This window comes from Lissotriton helveticus, chromosome 10 (genome assembly GCF_964261635.1).
Source record: "Lissotriton helveticus chromosome 10, aLisHel1.1, whole genome shotgun sequence".
Classification (NCBI taxonomy): domain Eukaryota; kingdom Metazoa; phylum Chordata; class Amphibia; order Caudata; family Salamandridae; genus Lissotriton; species Lissotriton helveticus.
Window position 1 is genome coordinate 573,041,215 of NC_136071.1, and position 26,706 is coordinate 573,067,920.

The window sequence follows — 26,706 nt, forward strand, 5'->3', positions numbered from 1 at the left end:
GTTATTAGATGTCGCGAGAGCACTGGAGAAAGTTATGGGTTCAGGTTTTCACTCATAAATAAGGCCTGGTTGAAGCTGACACATAGCGCCTTGTGGTCATTATCCAGCCTCGGAATGATGACCATGTCCACTAACACAGGCCAAAGAGCTTGATCAACAAAAATAGTCAATATGACTAGTTTAGGTATCTCTTTTAAAAGTTGGGTGAGGGGGAAGTCAAAACATGTGTTACCATTGACAATTATCAGGCTGAATTCAAAAGCCAGATCTTCACTTTTCAAGGCAACAGCCATCTGCTTAAGTACTACCTAAACCTCGACTCCCTCTGGAGCGACTATATCCTCTGGCTCTATAAATCTTGCCATATTCAGCCCATTCCAAGAAAGTCTAGTATTACAATCACCTGCAAATACTTTTAAGATACCTTGGTTGTATTGGGACAGATTGTTCTTGAGCAGGTCTACTGTGTTTTTATTATTATTTTCTAACCTAAAATATCCTTGCTATTACATGGAATCCGTTTGGTTGTTGGAAAGAGGTCCAGCCTGTGTCAGATTAACAAACCCCCCTGAAGCTCTACCAGAAAGAGATGGGACCGCATTTGCAGAGTAAGAACAAAACCCACTCCTGGGTACTGGGTCCCCTGCGCAGGTCTCCTGTAGGAAAACAGCATGGTGCTGGTCTATAAATGCTCCCCATTTGGGGTCACAAAGTTTGGCTACAATACCTGCAATGTTCCAAGATTTAAAAAAAATAATAGATACCTCCCTTTCGTCATGGCCCTCTCCGGTTGGCCCTGTTACAGAAAGGTGCCCAATGGTTATTCAGATACACCTGTAAACCGACCCATAGGCCTCACCTCCTCTCTGCTGGGGCTCTCCGTCCTTTTGGACCTGGCAATGTGACTAGGACTACAAGGGCTACCCGAGTCCACCATTCTCTGGACACGCCCCGGTGGTGTAATTAGTGTCAATCTATCTGTGATAGATTAGAGGACACAATTGTAGATAGTAAGGAATGGGGGTTCTCTGATCTGTAACAGGGCATTGAAAGTGGGAGCACTGCTTGACAATGGGATATATTATATTAAAGAAATATTAGTGAGTTAATCTGCGGCATAAACCTTAGCTTATATGATATCAATTCATCAGCTAAAGTACTGAACTTCAGTATGAGACCTATACTGTCAGACGTTCTCTGTACCGAGCTGATGTGTGTGGCCTGAAGAATGTCTTTTCTAATTTTCTATTTACAGCCTCTCTAATGTCTCAACCAGTGGATCACTTTATTAGTTCTTGAATCGGATGATTCATACACACTTTTCAGGAGTTTGGACACATTTGATAGATAGATATTACACAGCTTAGTAACAGTAGGAATTGTGTTAATCAAAGTTCTTTCGTTGGAGGGTTATGTGGGACATTGTACATAGGGCCTGAGATTGAATGTTTATCAAATGGGCCTGAGAGTGAATGTTTATCAAATAGGCCATTCCGATTAGATCTGGGGCTGTCACTATAGTAGTCCCTAGTCTCCCTTTGATTACCTGGTAGATTTTGTGTCCTCAAGTGTGGGATCTTAGGATGAGTGTCTAGTGTGTCTTTTCAATTCAGTGGAGAAGTGTGGCTCAATGGTTAGAGCAGCAGCCCCTGATGCAGAGGTCTGGCCCGGGACCAGGGTTCAATTCCCTCCTCGGCTAGTCTTGGGCTCAATTTCCTCGGACCTGATAATTCTCGCCTCAGTGCCTATTATAATCATGGGTCCCACTCTGCAACTCTGGGCCATAGCTTGCTTAATCTCCACAACGGCCCCAACAGCGCTGGGGTGCCTGGCTTCACCTTGGGGGTGCTCAGGAGTGGACATTTCACAGGGAAAAGCCAGGAAGGGTTCCACAGCGGTATGCATTACAGCGCCAGGACACCCCAGTTGGGGTATTAGTGTGATTTACAAGTACAAATTACATTTACATTCATTGTACTATGGGGGCCTGTTGCTTAGTTAACGTCTGGACTGGATCCATTTTAATTACAGTAGCAGAATTAGTTAAATTGATGACTATGTCTGATCATTTATCCATTTTCTCAAGTGGAACCTTAGACAGTTTTACACCATCCCCTTTAGAATATCAATTTCTCCCCTTAGTGAGTGGATTTGGGTTGGAGACACTGCTTCGTTTTTATCATTCAACAGCGAGGGGTGGGGACATGGATGGCCAGGGTATGGCACCATTTACAGATCCACCAGAACAGCAAATCTGTTCGAGCAGTCAACATTCACCACCGATGTTAACACACTCTTCACTTGACTCATGGGGGTTGCCTGGGTTGGTGGCCGGGCATTGGTAATCACTTGGCAACTCCATAGGCGAGGTTGGGATGCCACTCGTTTTTTTGCTTATCTCCCTGGTCTACAGACAATTGGGCTTTCCCAAAGTATTAAACCAATGCTCCTTTGAGGTCACCCCTACCCACTATTCCCTATTTTATCAATCAAATTACTTGAGTCCTTGGTAGCCTGCAGGCCTTCCACCTCCTCTATCAAATCATCTGTTTCGCTCAGGGTGCAGTTTTCTGCAGGGTGTCTAGGTGCCTCACGTACACCTTCTGCCCCGGCTGATTTGTCTAGTGCCTTTCGCTTTCCCATGACACACCCCTCCCACTGCTGCACTAAAAAAACTTACTTTAAAAAGGGTGAACTCTCCCTCAGTGAAGCCTCAAAGCAAGCAAGTTCCATGTTCCACTCCCAAAAGAGGGGTTCCAAACCCAAAAGAGGGAGAAAACAAGTAAAAAAGTTAAAATCACTAACAGTTACAAAACCTAAAGACAAGGGAGCCCAGTCGATAAGCTCCCAGAGTTGTCCTCAGGATTCGTAGGCAAGCCTAAAAATTTCAGTCACGCTCACATGGTTAGGTCTTCAGGAACGAGTGTTCACACAATGATAGGAACCAGGCCAACAGTGAACAAAAATATAAAGCTGAATAATACTCAATCTGCCCATGTCATCTTCTTCTTGTGATACTACAACAAGAGTTAAGTATTTCCTACATAGAACAATAACACCATTCTTTTTATTGGAGGTGGAAGACACAAACACAGAGCCAACCCAACCACGCTTGAGTTTTAAGGCTCTAGGGGCCAGATGTAGGTCGGTCGGTAACGGCCGAAAATCGGTATTTTTGGCCGTTACCGACCGGTATATGGGTGACAGGTATGTAGGGGGCATTATTTTAACGAATCGGTAAAATTACCGATCGGTAATTTTACCGATTCGGTAAAATAAAGAATCGGTAAATTTACCGATTCTGAGGCACCGAGATGTAGGTGGGACTCTTCAGAGTCCCAGAGGCCTTACAGAATCGGTATTTTACCATCAAATCCAATTTGATGGTAAAATACCGATTCCGGTGTGCATGCACATGTGTGCATGCACACCTATGCCATGTGACAGGCAGACCTGCCCTTAGTGCATGTATGCCTGCCACATGGCACCCAAGCCTGTTTTGGGGGTGCCAGAGGGTGTCAAAGTGACACCCCCTGCACCCTTGTGCAAATCGGTATTTACCGAATCGGTAATGCCCATTCATTCCTATGGGCTTCAAAGCAAATACCGAATTCTTCAGAATCGGTATTCCAGCACATCTGGAATACCTACATATCCACCCCTTAGATTTACCGATTTTTAATTACCGAATCGGTAAAATTCGGTAATTAAAAATCGGTAAATCTATTTTACCTACATCTGGGCCCTAGGTTAGTATGGTGTGTTTCTTGAAGCAAGTCTAAATCTGGAGCAGAATTTGCCAAGTGTGATAATACTCTCTGTCATTTGGCAGGATTAATACATCCCTTTATTTTCCATGTCATAACTCTCAATTCTAGACTAAAGACAAATTAAATAAACGTTGAGGACTATCAAATATCTATAAACTCTGTAATGAGCATATAAAACAATATATAGAAATTGGAAAATATGGAAGGTGATATATGATGATACAGGAGGAATTGGTGAAACAAGAATAAAGGAAAGGGAAAGGAAAATAAGGGGAAGAAAAGATAGCAAAAAGTGATAGTACATGTCAAGAACTGACAACTGAAAACACATATTATTCGACAAAGGGAAGAATGGGGTGGTGACAACACAGATGATAATGACACATCTGACATGGGGGTTATGACCACAGCGGAGGGGTATATAAGTAGGAAGGAAATGAGCAAGGCAAACAATTACCGTGAATTTGTAAGGAAAAGGGAAAGATAACGTTAACATAACAATAACATTACCAGGATTAACAGTTTATCTAAAAGCACAAGATGAAGAGCTGTCAAAATATTTGAGAAGACATTATCATGAAGAGGGTCCACTTGTATCCATAGCACCCTGAGAGATTAAAAATGTTCTTAGTTAAGCCGGATCCTCATCGACGTAGCCTTATTCTGATAGGTGACTTTGAAAAAGACCAAAGCGAGCACACAAATTGGGCAATGCAGTATACGCATCCATTAGCACAAGATCTAAAAGCGACTGTGAGGAACTATTGAGGAATTTCTTGATGCCCACAGTAACTGAGAAAGCGCGGAAGGCCCTAAACGCTGACCTTATGGCAGAAGAACTGGCAGGAGCCCTGGGATCCCTCAAATCAGGGAAGGCAGTGTGTCTGAATGGATTCCCAATCGAGTTGCACAAAAGTCAGGCTTCCATAATAATACCACCATTACTAAATATTCTACCGGAAGCTCGAGAGAAGGGACTACTGCCGGTCGATCAGTGGGCAGCCACCATCGTGGTCATACACAAGGCGAGTAGGCCTCCGGACCAGTGTGGCTCATATCGGCCAATCTCCTTGCTCAATGTGGAGGCAAAGGTGTTGGCAAAGGCCTTAGGCAATAGATGTACATCTGTCATCACTGCTGTGGACCATGTCGACCAATCTGGCTTCATGGCAAACAGGAGCAATCACCTCACTGCTTCCCTAAAAATTATGAGTAGGGTATTACTGAGTCGTTTGGAGGAATGGGTAGAAGATAAAGGGATCCTTGCGGATTCTCAGTATGGATTCCGCAAGGGGTTAGGCACCATAGAACAATGCGTTAATTTAGATCTTATTATATGCAAATATACAAGGGCTAAACAAGGCTCGTTGTTTCTTTGTTTTGCCGACCTGACCAGTGCCTTCGACCTGGTTGATCATGGTCTTCTGTGGTCAACCTTGTTGGACATGGGTGCTCCAAAGGATATTATCTATTTTTTGGCCCAACTTTATAGGAATCTGATGGCTAAGATACGCTACGGGCAATCGGGGGAGTGTACACCCAGTATCAAAGTAGGTTCTGGAATTAGGCAGGGATGTGTCCTTGCACCTCTTCTTTTCTCCCTTTTTATAAACGCAATTGAGTCGGAACTACGGACCATCAGTGCAGACGCACCGACTGCTGATGGCCTTTCCATCCCAATATTGCTTTACGCGGATGACGCGGTTCTGCTCTCACAAACACCTCTTGGGTTGCAAAAACTTATGAATAAATTTGCAGATTTTATTAATGGGAGAAAATTAAAAATTAATAATTCAAAAACTTTTATAATGCCCTGTGGGAAGAAAATTAAAAACTTAAGGCCCTTTACAGTTATGGACCAAACTATAAAAGTGGTGGACAAATTTTGTTATTTAGGTATCACCTTTACCAGAGGGGGGATGTGGACACCTGAAATGATTAATGTAAGAGCCAAAATGGCCAAGTGTTCTTTTGGCATATTTAAGTTCGCATCCAAGTTAGGCTCAAGACGGATACCAGACATGTTGTACTTATACCGCCATAAATGTGTTGCTCTGGCCCTATATGGCTCAGGAGTGTGGGGCCATTGTAATAACAACATGCTCCAGGTGGAGGAAAACAAATTTGTAAAAAAACTCCTGTGTTTACCATCTTCTGCCTCAACAAAGCTGATCCATCAGGAGGTTGGTCTAGAACATCTATCTGACTTGATCAGATTAAGACCCCTGTTAGTATGGAGATCTATATGGATTAAGGAACAGACTGGTTTCACAAGAAAAATTATTTTAGACTGTCTTCATATGGACAAATGTTCCCGCATCCCTTGGCTTAACTATATTATTCGAACATTTAGTGATGTTTTTAATCTTACTGTGCGTGATAACCCTTTTTGTGTTTTAGATATACCGAAGAGTGAGCTTAAACATGAATTTTTGAGGGTTAGCATGGAGAAGCGTAACGCAGCTATTGCCCAGTTCTCTACACATGTTTTTTACGACAGATACACTAAGGAAGAAATGGGGCTTTCAGGATATTTTAAATTGGTCACTATCCGATCCCACCAATATGTATTGACAAGATTACGGATGGGGATTGTTCATTTGCTTGTCGCTTATCCTGTAATGAAGACCTATACTACTGCCCCCTGTCCGTGTGATGGGACCACAAAACAAAGTACGGAGCACTTTTTATTGTTATGCCCTCTTTATCTTCACCTCCGAAAAATATATCTGAAACCGCTTTTCAAAAAATATAATGTATCCACTATTGTATCGGCCATGGGGCTTTTATTTGGACTTGATTCACAGGACATCTGTTTTTTTACTGCTGTATTTATTTTAAAATCGATTTGTTTGAGGAAAAGCACCCTTTTTGATATGTGATTAACTTAAAATTTGCTATATCCTCATGTTTTATCACTTATGTATGTATGTACTTTTATGATCATTAATCAATGATCGAATAAAGTTTTTGAATTTGAATTTGATAGTACATGTCAAGAACTGACAACTGAAAACACATATTATTCGACAAAGGGAAGAATGGGGTGGTGACAACACAGATGATAATGACACATCTGACATGGGGGTTATGACCACAGCGGAGGGGTATATAAGTAGGAAGGAAATGAGCAAGGCAAACAATTACCGTGAATTTGTAAGGAAAAGGGAAAGATAACGTTAACATAACAATAACATTACCAGGATTAACAGTTTATCTAAAAGCACAAGATGAAGAGCTGTCAAAATATTTGAGAAGACATTATCATGAAGAGGGTCCAACTGTATCCATAGCACCCTGAGAGATTAAAAATGTTCTTAGTTAAGCCGGATCCTCATCGACGTAGCCTTATTCTGATAGGTGACTTTGAAAAAGACCAAAGCGAGCACACAAATTGGGCAATGCAGAATACGCATCCATTAGCACAAGATCTAAAAGCGACTGTGAGGAACTATTGAGGAATTTCTTGATGCCCACAGTAACTGAGAAAGCGCGGAAGGCCCTAAACGCTGACCTTATGGCAGAAGAACTGGCAGGAGCCCTGGGATCCCTCAAATCAGGGAAGGCAGTGTGTCTGAATGGATTCCCAATCGAGTTGCACAAAAGTCAGGCTTCCATAATAATACCACCATTACTAAATATTCTACCGGAAGCTCGAGAGAAGGGTCGATCAGTGGTCGATCAGTGGGCAGCCACCATCGTGGTCATACACAAGGCGGGTAGGCCTCCGGACCAGTGTGGCTCATATCGGCCAATCTCCTTGCTCAATGTGGAGGCAAAGGTGTTGGCAAAGGCCTTAGGCAATAGATTTACATCTGTCATCACTGCTGTGGACCATGTCGACCAATCTGGCTTCATGGCAAACAGGAGCAATCACCACAACCTGCAGAGATTATACAGGGTGCTCCACTAGACTAGTGATTCCTCAACCCAGCCAACTGCATTGATGGCGCTGGACGCATCAATGGCCTTTGGCAGTATAGAGTGGCCTTTTTTGTTTATGGTACTCAACAGGCTGGACTTCAGCCCCAACTTTTGTAGCTGGGTGAGACTGCTCTACCAGGACCCACAAGCCCAAGTAAGAGTCAAAAGGGCACTGTCCAGTTGCGAAGGGGCACCGGACAGGGCTGTCCCCTGTTGTCACTGTTGTTTGCCCTAGCACTGGAGCCATTGGCACACTGAAATAGAATAGAGGCACCAGGGAGTTGGGAGGAGCAAATTTCGCTTTATGCGGACAATATACTTATATATCTGGCGAGACCGTACTACTCCATGGCAAGGGCACTTCACAATTTTTAACTGTTTGGGAGCTACCTCAGATATACCATTAATTGGTCTAAGTCAGTGGTTTTCCTGCTATGTGGCTCCTCGCCGGGACAGCCGGCGAGCTGTGTAGTCCCAGTTGCGATATAGGGGATTAAGTATTTGGGCATTTATGTCACCCGCGACCACCAGATGTTCCTGAAGAGAAATCTAACACCCAACTGGACCGGCTCAGTGCGGATGCACTCCATTGGCGCACCCTGTCGCTGTCCCTCATGGGCAGTGCTGCCCTGTTTAAAATGATGGCATTGCCACGCCTATTGTACATCCTGCAGAATACCCCATGTCCAGTCCCCCCAACAGTCTTTAAGCACGTGGTCCAAGAAGTCTGGGCGCTGTTGTGGCAGGGAGGTTCACCCAGAATAGCGCTCCACAAACTACAAAAAGGAGTGTATGAGGGTGGCCTGAGGGTCCCAGATATTAAGTTATATTATTGGGCCTCACAGCTTCTGGTCATAAATGATTGGGTCTATGTAGACAGCAATGAGCCGCGTATATGGTGGATAAAGCCGCAATGCCGAGAGGCGACTGTTAGCCACTCCTGTACTCCAGAATGGCATGCCCGGAGTGGCCTTCACATACTGTGGCAGTGGTGGTGTGCTGGCGTGAGGCAAATAGATTCCTGGGATGGCAGTTGAAACTAACCAGTCAGACACCTCTATGGGTTGGGAGGTAGACTCATTAAAAGGCTTCAGAGGCTGGCAGACGATAGGCATTGAATGAGTGGGAGATGGGTGGAGGAGCAAGGCTCCCCTTCCCTTCGAAGACTTACAACTGGAATATAGCTTGATACCGAAGCAAAGATAGCACTATCTGAGACTGATGCACGCATTACAGGGACACATGCAACGAGGCACACCCATCCCCGACCACTCCCCTTTGGAAAATAGACTGTTAATCGATCCCATACCTGGAAAGGCGACCTCCACGATATACTGCAAATTAATAAATAATGTACCAGACCCCTTGACGGCCCTATGAGCTGCATGGGTCGATGACCTTGGGAATATCAGAGACGAAGAGTGGCTGGAAGCAATAAAGAGCCCCAGAGAAATTGCAATCTGGACACGATTCAGGCTGGTGCAGCTCAAGATACTAGATTGCTCCTTCTATCCCCTCACACTCTTACATAAATGAGGTAGGGCACAAACAGCGCTTTACACAAAGGGATGCGAAGGGGAAGGTGTCTTTTTTTCACATCATATGGGAATACTAGGGGTCGCCCGGTTCTGGCAAAGAATCACAGCAGTAATGTCCAAGTGTCCGGAGTGGACGCTAGATGGCTCCTTCTAATGATTAAGGGAGAGATAGACCATCTCAATTACGTCAGTCTCTGGCTGGCCCTAAAGGCAGGGATTGCAAAGAGAAACATTGCAAGAAGAAGGGCGGCGCCCCAATCACCGTCTTTGAAGGAATGGGAAAGAGACCTAGACTGGTGTCAACCAGCTGAGGAGATGGTATATAAAAGTAGGGTGCATGTCAAGAAATGGGAGAAAATATGGAAACCATGGAGCAAATACAGAATGAATGTGGGGATGCGGGACCTATTCACTAACCTCATTCAATAGGGAAGGTAAGCTGGATAGTAACATATGTTTAAAAGCAGTTCTGGGGGGCGTGGCCAAGATGGCGTCGGAGTAGGACGCTTTCTCGAGCCTCTCCGACGCCAGACCTCCATAGCAGCTTACAGCGGGGTCCCAAGGAGCGCTGACCAGCGCCAAATGATCGGTGGGGGCTGCCGATCCACGGCGGTGTGCTCCGGTGCCGTCAACTGAGTGTCTCGGCGCCTCCTGGGGCCGGCGGAGTGCTGACCAGTTGCGGCCTGTGAGGCGGCGGCCTCGCGTACTTTGGGGCCCGCCGGGGGACTGGCCGGCTCCGACTCGGCCGAGACTCCGGGCGCGGGTCTTCCCGCGCTGCATGGGGAGAGCGGAGGCCTAGACTGGCCAGCGGAGTGGCACTCAGAGGAGGAGGCTCGGCGGGAGGAGCGTCTGTGCCTGCAGGGGGCCGGAAGCTGCCGAGGAGAGGACGTAAGGAGCCGGGCGGAGACGCGTGTGGAGGCGGCAGTCAGGATCCCGGGCCGGCCAGCTTGAGCAGCGACTGTGGGGGAGGCGCGGAGAGGCCCGGCGTCTCTGGAGGAGCGGGTCAGCCTGCTTGGTCCACGGAAGGGCAGAGAGCGAGGCGGAATTGGCAGGGGGCCGCCTCTCCTGTAGTGGAGGCCTGATCTCGGAGTGGCAGTGGGCTAGGCCGGACGGTGGGCTGCGCCACGTGGACCGGAGAGGAGCTGTGCCCGCACGCGCGGAGCGCGGGATGGACAGAGTTGGCTAGCAGGCGACCTCAGTGCCCTAGGTGACATAGGGGGACGCTGGTCCTGCCGGCGGGCCTGTGAAGGGGCCTGAAGAAGGATCTGAGGGGGCCTGCCCAGCTGGGCTCAGGAGGTGGCCGAAGCGTGAGTAAGCTCATTGATCTGCGTACTGCCTGGCAGGAGAGGCGGGGAGGCTGCAGCTAGAGAGCAAGAGGACCGGCTTGAGGGGAGCAGAGGCGATCATACGCCCGAGTAGCGGACTCCTATTGCGCTGACACACGGAACGCCATTTTGGTGGGGTCTTGCATTGCTGCCTTTGGAGGACCGATCCTGCGGATCCCTAGATCTGGCTTTTGCGGGGGCGCTGACGGAGGGGTCCCGCGAGCTCTGAGACTGGGCGCCAACACTGAGGAGAGGACCTTGCCACTCGTTCCTTGCCTCCTGGATTGGAGGGAGCTCCCGGTACTTGCGGCACTGGCGGATTAGCGGACGCTCAGGGGAAGTGCGGCGGCACTGCTATCGGGACGTCCTGAGACGGACGGTCGCCGTCCTGAGACTTGCCCTCCCGGCTGCGGCTGCCTGGAGCCTGGTGGTAGGAGTGCAGCGGCTACCCACAGCCATGTCCAACTCGCAGCGCAAGGGGGGGAAAACGGTGAAGGAGGGGACCTCCAAGTCATCGCAGCAACCAGCGTCGCCGGGAGCCAGCGGGTCCACAAGACAATCAGACGACGAGGCGCCAGCGACAAAAGCGTTCATGAAGGAGCTCTTCGCGACCATTAAGGAGGACATCTCCGAACTTCGCACACAGTTGGCGTCAGACCTCAGGGAAGTGCGGAGGGACGTGGATGGGATTGGCGACAGGGTGGCGACGCTGGAGGACCATGACCTTGGCATGGCGAATGATGTGCACCAGCTCCAACAGGACATCATACGCCTCACGGAGCAGAATCTGGATTTGCAAACACACGCAGAAGACTTGGAGAACCGCTCCAGGAGAAATAACATTCGTATCAAGGCGGTGCCGTGGGACGGTGAATCGGGGGACCTGCGTGGATACGTCCTGGCCTTGTTTCTTCAGATCCTAGAGGATGAAGAGATGAGTGACATCCAGATGGACAGAGTTCATAGAGTGGGGCTGCCTAGAAGGGGCGGGGGCCCACCGCCGGATATCCTCGTCTGTGTACATGACTTTCAGGTAAAGGAAAGTATATTGAGGAAGGCTAGAACCATCACCTCGTTGCAATTTAGAGGCCACCGCCCCCAGCTTTACCAAGACCTGGCAGCGACAACCTTGCAGAAGCGCAGGGACTTTCGGCCTGTGACCGCTTTACTCCGGGAGCGCGGGGTATCCTACTCCTGGGGCCATCCCTTCCGGATTATTTTTCGGTGGGAGAACAGGCTGAGGCAGATCAATTCCCTGCGGGAGGCGAAGGATCTCCTGGGCATCGAGGACGCGGAACCTTCCCGGGAGGCCAATGGCTCGCCATTCCGGAGGCGACGACGCTCTTCCTCCTGGCACAGCCGGTGGTGGCGGCTGTAGGCTGTGTGTGTGGGATGGTGCGTGTGGGGGTGGATGTGTGGTCAGTTTTTTGGACTCATGCTTGATTTGCATTTCACGGTGGAGGGCGGGTTGGTGGGGGGGGTCAGGATCATGGGGCGGATGGAGAAGGACAAGGAGAGGGTGGAGGGATGGAGGGGGGTGTCTTACTCCTCACTGACAGTGTGTAACATGGCACGGGGGCGTATCTTGATTTACTATGACTATTAGTATAGGCTCCTGGAACGTGAAGGGACTTAACTCCCCGCAGAAGCGGCAGAAGGTGTGGAAGTACCTGACGGACCACCACCTGGATGTGGTTGGGCTACAAGAAACTCATTTGGCAAGGAAGGATGAGCTCCGGCTCCGCCATCGGCAGTTCCCACTTATATACAGGGCGTCTGCATCCACTAAACACAGGGGGGTTGCCTTAATGTTTCGAGCGTCCCTCCACTTCCAACAGGAGGGGGTGTGCGGGGATAAGGAGGGAAGGTGGCTGATGGTGAAGGGGTTGCTGTATGGACGTAGGTGTACTTTCGTGGTGATGTATGGGCCTAATGCTTCGCAGAATGGTTTTTTGCAAAATTTGTTGGGTAGAGTGGGGGAGTTTGTGGAGGGCCAGTTGTTCCTACTGGGGGACTTCAATATGGTGTGGGATAAGGTCCTAGATAGCTCATGCTCACAGAGGTCAGGGGCGGGAGTATTTACTGCTGAAACTCAGAGGCGGGTGGAGGATCTAGGGCTGGTCGACAGTTGGCGTTTCCTTTACCCCCAATCCAGGGACTACACCTATTTTTCCCATGTACATTTGTCCTATTCCCGAATTGATCATATCTTCATGAGTCAGGCATTGAGGGGGGATGTCCAGATGTTCGGTATCTTTCCACTCTCGGTATCGGATCACAGCTTAGTGGTGCTCGGGTTGCGGTGGTCGATGGGGGGAGACGGATGGAGGAAGTGGTACTTCCCCGAGGCATTGACTCGGGATGATGTTGCATGTAAGGAGCTGAGAAGGGCCATTCGGGATTTTCTGGAACTGAACCCGCCTTCGGATACCTCGGTGTACAATACTTGGGATGCATGCAAGGCCTCTCTGCGTGGCACCTGCCTTGGTCTCAATGCTAATCTAAATAGGCAGAGGAGGAAGGAGCGTGAGGCTCTTGAAGCCGAATTAGCGACACTGGAGCAGGCGCATAAAGCCAATCCGTCTCGGGTGACCCTACGACCGTTGACTGCGGTGCGGGGGAAACTCCGGGCTCACTATAATAACAGAGCCGAAATTACTCTATTACGGCTGCGACGGACTTCCTACTCGATGGGGAACAAGGTGGGGAGGCACCTGGCGAGACAGCTTCGGGATAAACGGGAGCGGGAGTATATTGGGGGAATCAAAGATGAGACGGGGAGGGACCACCACAGGGATGGGGACAAAGCTGCTATCTTTAGCCGCTTTTATGCGGCCCTATATAGGGGAGAGGATCTGGATCGGACGGCGCAGTCCGCCTTCCTGGCTGGCCTCCCTATACCCCAAGTCTCCAGGGAGTGGAATGAGCTCCTATCGGCACCTATTATGAGGGAAGAAGTGCTTGACGCTATAAAGGCTCTTAAGCTGCACAAGGCGCCTGGGCCGGACGGGTACACGGCCTCGTTTTATAAGACGTTCGCGGGAGAACTATGCGACTTTTTAGTCACCCTCTTCAACTCCATGGCTTCGGAAGGTCGAACCTCGGGCTCGATGGCGGAGGCTTTAGTCACCATTCTCCCCAAGCCTGGGAAAGACCCCCACCCACTGCGCCTCATACCGCCCGATAGCGCTCCTCAACTTGGACGCCAAACTGTACTCCGGGATTTTAGCAAAGCGGCTATAAGATCTGATGCCGGCTATTATCCACCCTGACCAGTCTGGATTTATCAAAGGTCGACAAACGCATGACAATCTGCGGCGCGTGGCGCATTTGATCGAAAAGGCCGACCGATTTCGCTTACCTGCAGTGTTGGTGGGACTGGACGCGGAGAAGGCGTTTGACCGTGTTGACTGGGGATTTTTAAATTTGACACTGGAAGCCTTTGGGTTCTCTCCCCACTTTATACGAATGATCCGGGCTAATTATGACCGGCCTGCGTCCAGGGTGTTGGTTAACGGGCACCGGTCTGCCTGCTTCTCCCATACCCGCGGTACGCGGCAGGGGTGCCCGCTTTCCCCGCTGCTCTTCGCGCTCAGTATAGAGCCGCTGGCGCTTGCCATACGGGAAAGGGAACAGATTGCAGGTATTCCCTTCACTGGTGAACAACATAAGATCTCCCTGTTCGCAGATGACGTCCTCTTATCATTAGGAGACCCAGCTCGCTCACTGCCCCATGTACATGAGGTTCTTTCTGAGTTTGAGAGGGTGGCGGGTTTTAAAGTCAACATGGACAAATCCTACATCTTGAATTTAACATTGCCCTCTGATGTGGTGGAACAGGTGCGGACACTTACGCCTCTTTCGTGGTCCTCCACTTCCTTGCTTTATTTGGGTATTAAATTAACTCCCTCCTTAGGTGGGTTGTTTGCAGCTAATTTCCCCCCAGCTTTGGCGGCGATCCGGGGGGAGCTAGAGAAATGGAAGCCAAAGTTCATTTCTTGGCTCGGTCGCATTCATGCGATCAAGATGGTGCTGCTGCCCAAATTCTTGTACCTTTTCCAGGCCCTTCCCATACCTGTGGCCTTGGACTTCTTCCGGCGCTTGAAGACCCTGGTGCTGAAATTTGTGTGGCAGGGGGGCCGGGCTCGGCTTCCGTTTGCAGTACTACGTCGGCCGCGGGGGGAGGGGGGAGTGGGGTTCCCTGACATGCATTTATATTACAAGGCAGCGCAACTGAGAGTGCTGGTGGAATGGTCACAACCCATGTCGGAGAAGCATTGGTTACATATGGAGCGTAGTGTGGCTGGGAGGTCCATCTGGGATTTAGCCTGGAAGCCCAAGGCAGACCGACCCGTGAATGCCTATATATGCACTCCTACTGGTACGGTCCTGAAGGTGTGGGACACGGTAACAGGGGATGACCGTTGGACCACCTTTCCGTCACCGTTTACCCCTATACACAGGAATCCGTCCTTTCCGCCGGCGGAACGCGATGGTCCGTTTACGCAGTGGAGTGAGGGTGGCTGCAGGGCGCTTACTCACCTGTTCCATGGGGCTGACCCGCTTACCTTCCACAATTGCATGAGGGACTACGGGGTCCCGCCCACCGAACGGTTCCGTCATACTCAGCTACTACACTGGGCTACTTCACCCGGGGTGAGGGATGCGGCCACGCGCCCGTTGATGGCCTTCGAGGGGTTCATCGTCCGCACTTCCTGTATGAAGGGGACAATTTCCTTCATATACAGACTGCTCCTGGACACTGTGATATTCCCGAGGCCCCGCTATAAGGAGCACTGGGAGAACTGTCTTGGGAGGGACATTTCGGAAGTCGAATGGAAGGGGTTGTGGAGAGATATCAAGGCCCACAACCATTCGATTGGCCTCAGGGAAGCTCATTTGAAACTTATGTACGACTGGTACCTTTACCCATCCAAGCTGCACCGCATTTTCCCGTCGACCTCTGACAGGTGCTGGAGGGGGTGCGGCCTGCTGGGGGATTTCCGCCACATATGGTGGGATTGCCCGACCATCAAGCCTTTCTGGTCAGAGATACTGGCGCATATTAAAGAGGCGATTGGATATCCGATCCCGGAGACCATGGATTATGTCCTACTGGGGCTTCGTGATCCGATGCTGACGCACCAGACTAGAGCTGACAAACGGATTATATGGCTGTGCTTGGGTGCGGCTAAATTGACACTGGCGGCGGCGTGGAAGAAGCCTACGGCGCCGGCGACCTCACTGTGGCATGCGCGGCTGTGGCGGCTGCTGAGTTTGGAGAGGGTACCCGATATCTTTCTGGGCAATTTTAAGAATTTCATGTTTACATGGGGCCCCTTGGTCAGGTTTCTATCCCGGGGTCTTCCGTCAGCAGTATGCCCGTCGGCTCTGCGAGCGCTACACCTGTTCCAGATTTGAATGCGGAGATGTGTGCTTCCCAGTATGAATGAGTGTTGAGCTGCCACCACGGGTGGAGGGTGGGGGGGAGGTGGGGGTTGGTTTGGGGACGGTTGAATTTATTTGTTTCTGCGACATTTAGCAGTTAGTATTGGACTATGGAGGACTCCGGCGCTGAGATGTGCCTCGATGGAGGCTTGACTTCGCGCTTTCTGCACCTGAAGGAGAACTGATTTAAACCGCTGTTGCGAGTGGACACTGACTTGGCAGTAATTGAGCGGATTATCCTTCACGCATTCCTGAGCCTCGATGGGTGGCAGCCCACGGAGTCCCCCTAGGGGTCTTTGAGCTTTGTCGCTGTGTTTGATTGGGTTTCTCTGTTTTCTTGTTGTTTTCAACTCAATAAAATAACTTTGACAAAAAAAAAGCAGTTCTGGATGAGGTGTCTTTTATTGACTCTGTTCCCTCTAAATCCCGGGAGGTGATATGTTTTAAACTTCTCCTAAGAGACATTAATGTGACAAAGCAACCGAATGATGTACATGCATATGTGATTTCTGAAATATATGGTCTTAAGAGCAAAATTTATTTAAAAAACAAATTGTACAATGCAGGATGTAGATTAGGTAAGTATTTCCCGGAGGCGTGGCCAAGCAGTGTAGCGTGGCGGCTGTTGAATAGAAAGCTCCATCCTAAAGCTCTTCTCCTCGATTATCTGGCACATCTGGCACATTTATACGCTCTCTGAGCCTCGGACATGTAATCGGAGTCCCCGCTGACTCTACCAACACCGCGATTGTGGCGGTGCGCCCCCAATATCCGGAGATCTGACGATCTGCGTTTGTGGCCTCCACAAGAGCGGCAACCGGGCAGTGGCATACACGCTGTAGTCGACAACGTAACGACACACAGCGGGGCCGGTCGTACGCCAGCTGACGGCCCAGCCGGAAAGGCGAATTTCCCCCTGGGACCTCTTCTTACAGTGGGAGCGTACGCTCATACTGCACTACGCGGGTGGAGCGTTTCCTACCAGCTAATGGGCCCCACATCCCTGAGACTTTCACTACCTCAGCCGAGGATGTCCTCCTAATAGTGGCTGGCCCGGACAAGCTTCTGTTGCATTAACATCCTGTAGCTGTGCTCCGCCCGCGATACCGGCATACTCCATCCTGGAGGGTTGTAGCGGCAAAAGCCCGCAAGAACACAACTGAATCTGCTCATGTCAGCCTGGTGCCACAGTGGACAAGTGATAGGGAGTAACTGAGATGGCGCCGGAGGACTGGAGCGTGACTGAGGGCTGGGACTTTGCTGACGCGGCTGGAGCTGCTCTTCCCTCGCGGATGGCTGCAGCCTAGATCCCAGGGTTGGGTATGCTAGGGGCCCGGGGCACACTGGTGGACTACCCTGAAGGGCCGTGGGTGCAGACCTGTTACTATTGGATCCTGCTGCCCCCACCCAAATGAGGGCACTGGTAATACAGGCACCAGTTACGTCCCCCGCCTGATGAATCAACACCGGGGAGCTCTACGAGCCACGAGTGGTGCAGCTAGTAAGGAAGCAGGGAGCAAAGCCTGAGCATCCCAAGATGTCGGGCTCGAAGGTGTCGAGAATGAGCCAATAGAATACGCTGGACCGCTATACACTACCAAAGGCCTCACCCCAAGACCAGGAGGCCAAAGTTAAGGCGGGTGGTGGAACAGAGGAACAACCCTCGAACTTACGCTAAAAGATGTCATGGAAGCTATTTCTGGGGTGCGGTCATCTATGGAATAACAAATGGACGGACTCTCCACAGACGTCACGTTGATACGGGCAGACCCGGAGAAGATAAAAGTAAAGGCCAAACAACTGGAGATCACCGCCACTAGCCTGGTAGACGACACTTCCCACCTGCAGACTGAGGTGCGTGAATTGCAGTCCTTTCAGAAGTTTGCTGAGGGTAAGCACGACGATTATGAAGGATGCACCCAACGCAATAATGTACGCATTCTGGGAGTGCCAAAACGGGCGGAGGGGCAGGCACCAGACCTCTTCATTGAAGAACTTATACTTACCCACCTCCAATCTAAAGGTCTGTCAAAATTCTTCATGATTGAAAGGGCGCTCAGGGTCCCAGGGTGACGGCCAAAGCCTGGGGCTCCCCCACACCCGATGCTAGCACGAGTGCTGAACTACTGCGACCGAGACGTCATTCTTCAAAATGCCAGAGCTGGTCCGCCGCTCACGTACGACAACGCTACGATCACCTTTTTCCCGGACTTCACGCAGGAGGCCCAGAAGCAACGCCGCTCCCACCTGGCGGAGAAGAAGACACTCCGAGACAAGGAGCTAAAGTACGCTATGCTGTTCCCTGCACGCCTCCGGGTGGAATCCGGTAGTAAGGCCTGGTTCTTTGATAGGGGTCCAGTACCATAATCCTGGCCAGGGAGACTAGCGGCCTTGCCTGAACAATGAGAGACCACATGCCAGGGGCACATCGGAACTTACTATGCAACTGTATGGTCCCCTGCATCGGCGGGGGCCTCAAGTATCGATTCATGGGGGCTGTCACTGTCTCACGGGGCTTGATAACACCTGACGGTGAATGATTCTAATGACTTGTTCCTCTTGAGGAGTGGAAGAGACAATGATCGTTTTGGGAGGGATGTAGCGACTCTTTCACCCCCACATTTCTACTTTTAGTTTCCTAGTTGGGTCACAGGTCACTCTGCAAGTTGGAATCATGGATAGTTTCAGGCCCAGAGTGCAGGGGGCAGGGAGGGGGGTAGTTGGGGTTGGGGCAATGTTGTTTGTTTTATTTGTCTTGAATCAGCACTGGAAGGCTAGACTATATGGGAGGAACTGACGACTTCAAATCACTCACGTACACATGCACGGGGACTGCAATATTAAATTCTTGAGCTGGAATGTGAACGGGTTACGGGACAAGATCAAGAGATGTGTTGTGCTTCAATACATTAGGAGACATGCCCCAGACGTAGTCCTCCTCCAGGAGACCCACCTAGTGGGCAATACTTGCAAGGCACTAAACAGATGGGGCTACAAGTGAGTGGCACACGCAGGCTTTACCACCGGCTCCTGAGGTGTGGTTATACTAATGCGAGGCTCCCTTCCCTTCATTGTCCAATCCACATGGGCGGATGGCCTAGGGCGCTACATTGGTGTCACGGGACAGTGGGAGGGGAGCACGGTCACTTGTATGTCTGTCTATGTCCCACCCGGACTGCAATCTTGCATGTTCAAAGACCTGGGGGTGGTGCTGCTCTCCCTACCAGAGGGCCTCTTGTTGATGGGAGGGGACTTTAACTCTGTGGTCTCGGGTACGCTGGTAGACATCCCAGCAAATCATTGGCACAGCAGCCAAAAGATTGCCTGATTTCCTAGAGACCCTCGGGCTAACCGATACATGGAGAACATTCCACTCCGACAGTGTCCAGCACACGTTCTACTCAGGTGCACACAATAGCTTTTCCCGTCTTGATTATGTTATCGTCCCAGCAAACAAACTAACATTTATTTGAGAAATTAGACATCTGGCGAGAGGCATATCCGACCATTCCCCGGTATGGGCTAGTAAGGCGCTGGGACTGGGTGGGGGGCAGGAGAGCCCCCATCAACCGGTGGCATCTCCGAGACCCTGGGATATGCAAAGCTCTGCTACAGGCTATGGACCAATACTTCCAGGAAAACGAGGGCACCGTTGACTCCTCCCAGACGTTATGGAAGGCAATTAAAACAGTGATCCGAGGGCAGGCGCTTTCCCTAATTGCTGGTGCATGTAAATATAGGATAAAGGACTTGGTAGCAGTAGCGAGTGAAATCCTCGGACTAGAAAAGGAACTAGAAGGGGGATTAACGCAGGAAAAGATACATGCCTTATAGCTCAAGCAAGACGAATACAAGGCGATAGCTACGGAGAGGGCAAACTCCTTTGCAAGGGAAACCGAGGGTAGAGGGTATGCTCTCGGAGACAAAGCTGGGAAGTTACTAACACGGCTGGACAAAAAAAGATGGCGTCTCGAATGGTGGCGGAGATAGTGATGGCTTATTTCTCACAGACCCGCATGCCATCGCTAACATGTTTGCAGCACATTATAGCGGTGTATATCATACACTTACAAGCTACTAGGAAGAGGACTCCCAATCCATGCTCAGAAACATTGCCCTTCCTATCCTGCAAACTGATGAGTGAGCACTCTTAGACAGTGACTTCACAAATGATGAGATCGCAACGGCAATTAGATGCCTTCAGGTAGGCATGGCTCTGGGCCCCAACGCACTTCCAATTGAGCTGTACAAATTGGCGCCTGACAAACTGGGCCCTCATTTGTGGTCCATGTTCATCAAAAGTAGGGAACGGGCGGGCTCTACTGCATGACCAGCGAATAGCCACGATCGTCACAATCCATAAGGACAGCAAATCTAGGTTGGACTGTACGTTGTATAGACCAATCTCCCTCCTAAACGCTGAGCCCACAATTCTTGCTAAATTACTGGCCAATCGCCTTGTTAATGTAATAGGGCGCCTGGTACACCCAGACCAGTCGGGCTTCATGCCACACTGCAACATAGCCCTGAACCTACGGAGAGTGCATGGCGTGATGGGACAACTGAGCACAATATAAGAACCAGCAATTATAGTTTTGTTAGATGCCACAATGACATTCAACACTATAGAATAGGCCTACCTCTTTGCTGTACTCATGAAGATGGGATTCAGGAGGGGTTTGTCCAGTGGGTTCGTCTCCCATACTCCAAACCATTGACACAGGTGGTGGTGAACAACAAAATATCTGCACTCTTTTCACTGGGACGGGGTACCCGGCAGGGCTGCCCACTCTCTCCCCTCCTGTTTGCCCTGGCACTGGAAGCCCCAGCCGCATGGATCCGGAGTGACCCTGTTATACATGGATTGAAGTGGGCTCCATTGTGGGAGGACCGCATCTCACTATAAGCAGACAAGTGGCTCCCACAAAATCGCTGATCACGGTTTTTGATATCCTTTTAATTTTGGGTAGGTTCTCCAGATACTCCATTAACTGGGGCAAGTCTCTCATTTACATTTTACATGGGGGCCACCCTGCTTTCCCTAAGAACTGTCCCATCCAAATCACCACTGAGGGCTTTAAATACTTGGGAATATAAGTGACGTCCGACCCCCAGCTCTGCTATAGCCGTAACCTCCTCCCGCCACTACAAAGGCTGAAGCGGGACAGAACTGCATGGAAGGCCCTCCCTCTCTCACTGCTGGGCAGGGCGGCACTCTTCAAGTTGATGTCCTTGCCTTGCTTCCTATATGTGCTACAAAATTTCCCAGACCCAGTGCCCACGAGTTACTTTAAAGAAATCGAGAGTATACAGAGGGAATTACTGCGGGGAGGGAATCCTGGAATAGCGCTTCACAATCTCCCTCTTAATTGGTATGATGGTGGAATCAGCCTCCCAAACCTTAAGAAATATTACTGGGCGGCACGTCTTGCAGCCAACAAATCGGGCACCTATCGCAGTATAGATGACCCGGGCTATGCTATGGACCGGTGGCTTCTCCAAGGTGGGAATTACTACAGAGCGCTCTACTCTAGACCAAAAAAGCTTCCCCCTGACTAGACCGATGAAACACTTGGTACATGTCTGGCACACAGCCAACAGGAGCCTGGGCCGTTAGCCATGCCACTCTGGAACTCTGAGATTCTAGGATGTCTTTGGAAGTCACAGGGCTTTGACAAGTGGCATCTCATATGGATCTCGACCATCTGGGATTTATAGGCAGGAGGAGCGGTGGTGACCTTTGCCTATCTACAGCAGAAGTATGAACTCGCGAACTGTAAGCCTATGGAGGGTGTGGGTTTCCCTTAGAACCCTCCCATTGAGCCAGCCATAGGCTAGGTTGTTGATATAACTCACTTTATTACAGATAAAGGTTACGTGGGATACGCAGTTCATCAGACTTAAGAATTGTAGCACCACTGAGTCTTACTGGGGGGACGCGGGGGGGGGGGTTCGCTTTCCCGGTGGGGTGTTGAGGCATCAAAGGATAGGTCAAAACGATGAGCAAAAAGGAAAAGCACAAGAGAACAAAGATTAGGCCGATGGCCTGTAATGTTTAAAAAAAGGTGGGGGTTGTGCAGGCCTTCACCCCTGACCTGACTGTGGGGTGCCTAGGTGAGGGAACCAAGTGACTGTTTAGGTGCTGCTATTAGTCCTGTCCACCAGCCCTTAAGGGAAAAGAAATGTGCTAATGGCACTTGCCTGTAACCACGACCCTCCGGGGCCGTGGTGAAGGGAGATCCAGCCTCCTCACTCGCCTCTGGAGTACTGGTCTCATTTGTAGTGATCTGGGAGCGTTCTTCCGGATAGCTTCCTCCTCCTCTCGCTCTCCTGGGACGGATTACTCCCCTATGCTGCTGTTCTCCGCCTCGCTGCTTCCTCTGTCTTTGTCCTGGCTCGTTTTCTCCCACCACGATTCTCCTCCGTCTACTGACTCTGCTCGTTGAACTCCCGAGACTCTTTCCGGCGTTCCATTTCTCTCCCACTCGCCAGTTGCGTCCTCGACAGGGCGTGCGTCAACGACTAGCACGCTGCCCTTACTTCCAGTTTGGTTAAGGGCCGCCACCATGTTGAAAGTCCCGGGACTGGCGGTGACTTACTCACATTGCCTTCCCTCTGTGAATGGACGGTCGTGCCATTCTGAGACCGGGAATCGGGACAGAAAGTCCATGTTGGTTTGCAACTACCCTGGGACGTGCAGGGTACTGAAAGTAAAAGGCTGCAAGGCAAGAAACCAACGAAGGACTTTAGGGTTGGAGTTCTTATGGATAGAGAGCCAAGTAAGGGGCGCGTGGTCCGTAAGCAGGAAAAAATGTCGGCCTAAGAGATAGTATTGAAGAGCCTCTACAGCCCATTTAATGGCCAAACATTCTTTCTCAATTGTGTCATACTTGGTTTCCCTAGGGAATAATTTCCTACTGAGAAAAATAATGGGTCTTAGATCTTAGATCCCCGGAGTCATCTGGTTGTGATAAGACAGCCCCTAGACACCTCCCCGAGGCATCTGTTTGTAAGACAAAGGTCTTCCAAAAATCGGGACACGATAACAGAGGTGCGTTACGCAGAGACTCCTTTAATGTCTGAAAGCTCTGGTATTGGGACTCTGTCCAGTTAAAGTGTCTGTTTGTGTATGTTTTGGTGAGAAGATCAGTGAGAGGACTCGCTATGGTGGAGAAGTTGGGTATGAATCGGCGATAGTATCCTATTAGGCCTAGGAAAGGACGGATGTGCTTACGGGTCTTGGGACGAGGGATTTTCGTGATCGCTTCTAGTTTGTTGATTTGGGGTCTTATCTTTCCTCCCTGTATGTCATACCCCAGATACTCTATGTGATCCGTACCAAACGTCATTTTCTTCGGGTTGAGAGTGAGGCCTGCTTGTCGTAGGGATTGAAGGACTTTTTCTAGGTGAAGCATGTGGGTTTCCCAATTTGGACTGTGTATGACAATGTCATCTAAGTAGGCAACAGCATTTGACTGGTGGGAGGAGAGAATAACATCCATCAATCTCTGAAAGGTGGCCGGGGTGCCATGGAGACCAAAGGGGAGTACCTTGAAGTGTAATAGTCCAAAGGGGGTTCAGAAGGCGGTTTTCTCTCGGGCAGCGGAAGACAGTGGAATCTGCCAATACCCTTTTGTGAGATCAATAGTGGTCATGACCCTGGCATCCCCAAGATGTTCTATAAGTTCATCTACCCGTGGCAAGGGATAGGCGTCAAATTTTGATATAGCATTCAACTGGCGGAAACTTTGCAGAACCTAATGCTTCCATCGGGCTTAGGCACTAGGACTACTGGAGAGGACCATGCACCTCCTGACGGATCTATGATGTCTGCCTCCAAGATTGCTTTAATTTTCTGTTCTACTGCCTGCCTTCTAGCAGCTGGGATACAATAAGGCCTTAGTTCGATCGGTTTGTTGACTGTAGTAATAATATCGTGCTCGACCAGACTGGTTCTACCTGTTACTCTACATATCACATCAGATAAAGAGGAACATAGGGTTAGTAGTTCTGCTTTTTGCTCTTGTTTTATTTGTTTTCCCAGCTGCAGGGAGGTTTTCTCTATGGGAGTGTCTGGAACCAGGGATATATCTAAGGGTTTATCCATCGCCACAAGGTGTATGGGCAACGTCCTGGATAGGGACACTGGGACCGGTTCATTCCAGGCTTTTAATACATTTATGTGGCATATTTGTCGTAGTCTGTTTTTGTGGGGCACGGCTACTTGATACGTGACTGGAGGGACCTTCTCTACCATGAAATAAGGTCCCTGCCAGGTGGCCAATAACTTTTTCTCGGTTGTGGGTAACAGAATCAACACTCGGTCCCACACTGTGAATTCTCTTAGCTTAGTACCTCGATCATACAAATGCTTTTGGTCGGCTTGGGAGTTTTCCATATTGGAATGGACTTCTTCCTAAAGTGTTGACAGGGTCTCTTTGAGGGAGTTACTATATTGCAAAAGGGGCTTTCCTTCATCTTCTTCCCTAGTCCACTGCTCTACAGCCATGTCCAGGAGGGTAGGGGGTTTCCGCCCAAATAGTAATTCAAAGGGGGAGAAACCAGTGGATTTTTGCTCATGTGTTCTAATGGGGAACAATACTAGGGGTAATTGACGGTCCCAGTCTCTACCGGTCTTGTTTACACTTTTCTTCAGTATTGTTTTTATGGTTTTGTTATACCTTTCGACCATCCCATCTGTCTGAGGGTGGTATACAGAAGTGCGTATTTGTTTTACCCCTAGTAACGCATATACCTGTTTAATTAGTTTAGACAGTAAGGGTGTAACCTGATCAGTGGGTAACTCATGGGGAAACCCTACCCGAGAAAAAGAAGTGATCATGGCTTGGGCTACTGCAGTGGTATTGGCTGATGTCAACAGGAATGCCTCTGGATATCTAGTGACATAATCTACTAATACCAGTATATATTGATGGCCTTAAGCGGAAGGGATCAGGGGTCCTACTAAATCCATCCCTTATCTTCTAAAGGGAATATCTATTATAGGGAAGGGTTGAAGGGGGGCTGGTGAAAGAACTAGGTTATTGATAAATTGGCATCTAGTACAAGAAGTGCAGTATCTAGCAACTTCTTGATACACCCCTGGCCAATAGAAGCCATCTAGTAAATATTTCAGGGTATGTTCCTTCCCATAATGTCCCGCCCCAGCCTGACTATGTGCAAGCCATAAAACTTGTCCCTGGAATGCTTTGGGAACCAACAACTCTTCTTTAGCTTTGTTGTTTTCTCTGGATACCCTATAGAGAAGGTTGTTTTTTAAACAAAAATAGGGGCCTACCAAGTCAGGATCATGTTCTTGGATCTGTTCCCAAGCATGTTGTAGAGTGAAGTCGTCATTCTGGGTCGCACGAAAAGTCAGTGGGGGCTCTTGAATCTCATCTGAAGAAAGAAGGATAGGAGAATGTACAGTGCGATACGCTAAGTTAAAGGATTTCCTCTCTGCACGTTTTTCTCTACGTGTTTTTATTTTTGTGCTGCTAGGTTCCTCTAGGTTCTCTGTAAGGAAGGGAGCAGTTTCTAACCAACTTGTCAGGGAGGACGCTGGCTTTAGGGACTCTTTATAGTCGCGGAATCTAGGAAGATCAGTTCATAGGAGGACTGTCTCGTGAAGTGAGGGGATGACCCCCACTTTTCTTAGTTGGGGTTCTCCGTCAATTTCTAGCAATACCTCGGCTAAGGGATAAAGCTTTCTTTCCCCATGTACACACATGACCTGGATGTAGTCGCCTTCAATGATCTGGGACTTTAATACCAGGTCCTGGGTAACAACTGTATGGTGATAGCCAGTGTCCAGTAAGGATGTCACCTGTTTTCCATTCACATGTACCTTCTTTCTATATGCCTTGGAGTGGTCTCCCGTCACCAGCACCATTCCACAAGAGTAACCAACTTCCATAGGTTCTGGGGGCGGAGTCCTGGCGGGACAGTTGCAGGCTATATGTCCCCACTCCGCACAATAACAACACTGTAGGGTTGATATGGGACTAGCACTAAGGGTAGGTTGGGGTTAGGGTTTTTGGAAGATAGAAGGTTTGTTCTCTACTGGAATAGGAGTTGGCATGTTTGGTGGTTTGTGTAGTCCTATCGGGGCTCGCTGTGTTGGTGTTTTAAACTCTGGAGATCTATGATAAGCACAGGCCAGATCAACTGCCATTGTGACTGTTAAGTTAGGATGCTGCTTAATCCAGGATCTCGTGTTAAAGGGAAGGGCTTCCAGGTACTGTTCAAGAAAAATATTTTCAGTCACCTCATCCATGTAGGAGGAAGAGGGTTGCAACCAACGTGTCCCCAAGTCCCTTATGCGGAAATATAAGACTTGAGGGTTGTCCCCGGCTGTCCACTACTCTTCCCCAAAGCGACTTCTATAGTACTCCTGATCACACCCTAGGCGTTCCAGGATGGCTTTCTTTATCTCTGAGTAACTGGTCCTGCCTGCTGGATTGGCTAGTTAGTAGGCAGCTTGTAGCTCACCTGAAAGCAGAGGCGCTATATATTGTCCCCACCTTTCTGGTGGCCAAGAGGCAGTGGAGGCTACTCTTTCGAAATTTACAAAGAAGTAGTCCGGGTCGTCACCTGTCTGAAACTTCTGAAGGACCGAGCAAGGCACATTAGGATGTATTCTTGTACTGGCAATGGCATTGGTTAGACGCAATACTGCAGTATCCTGTACCTGCTGGTTTG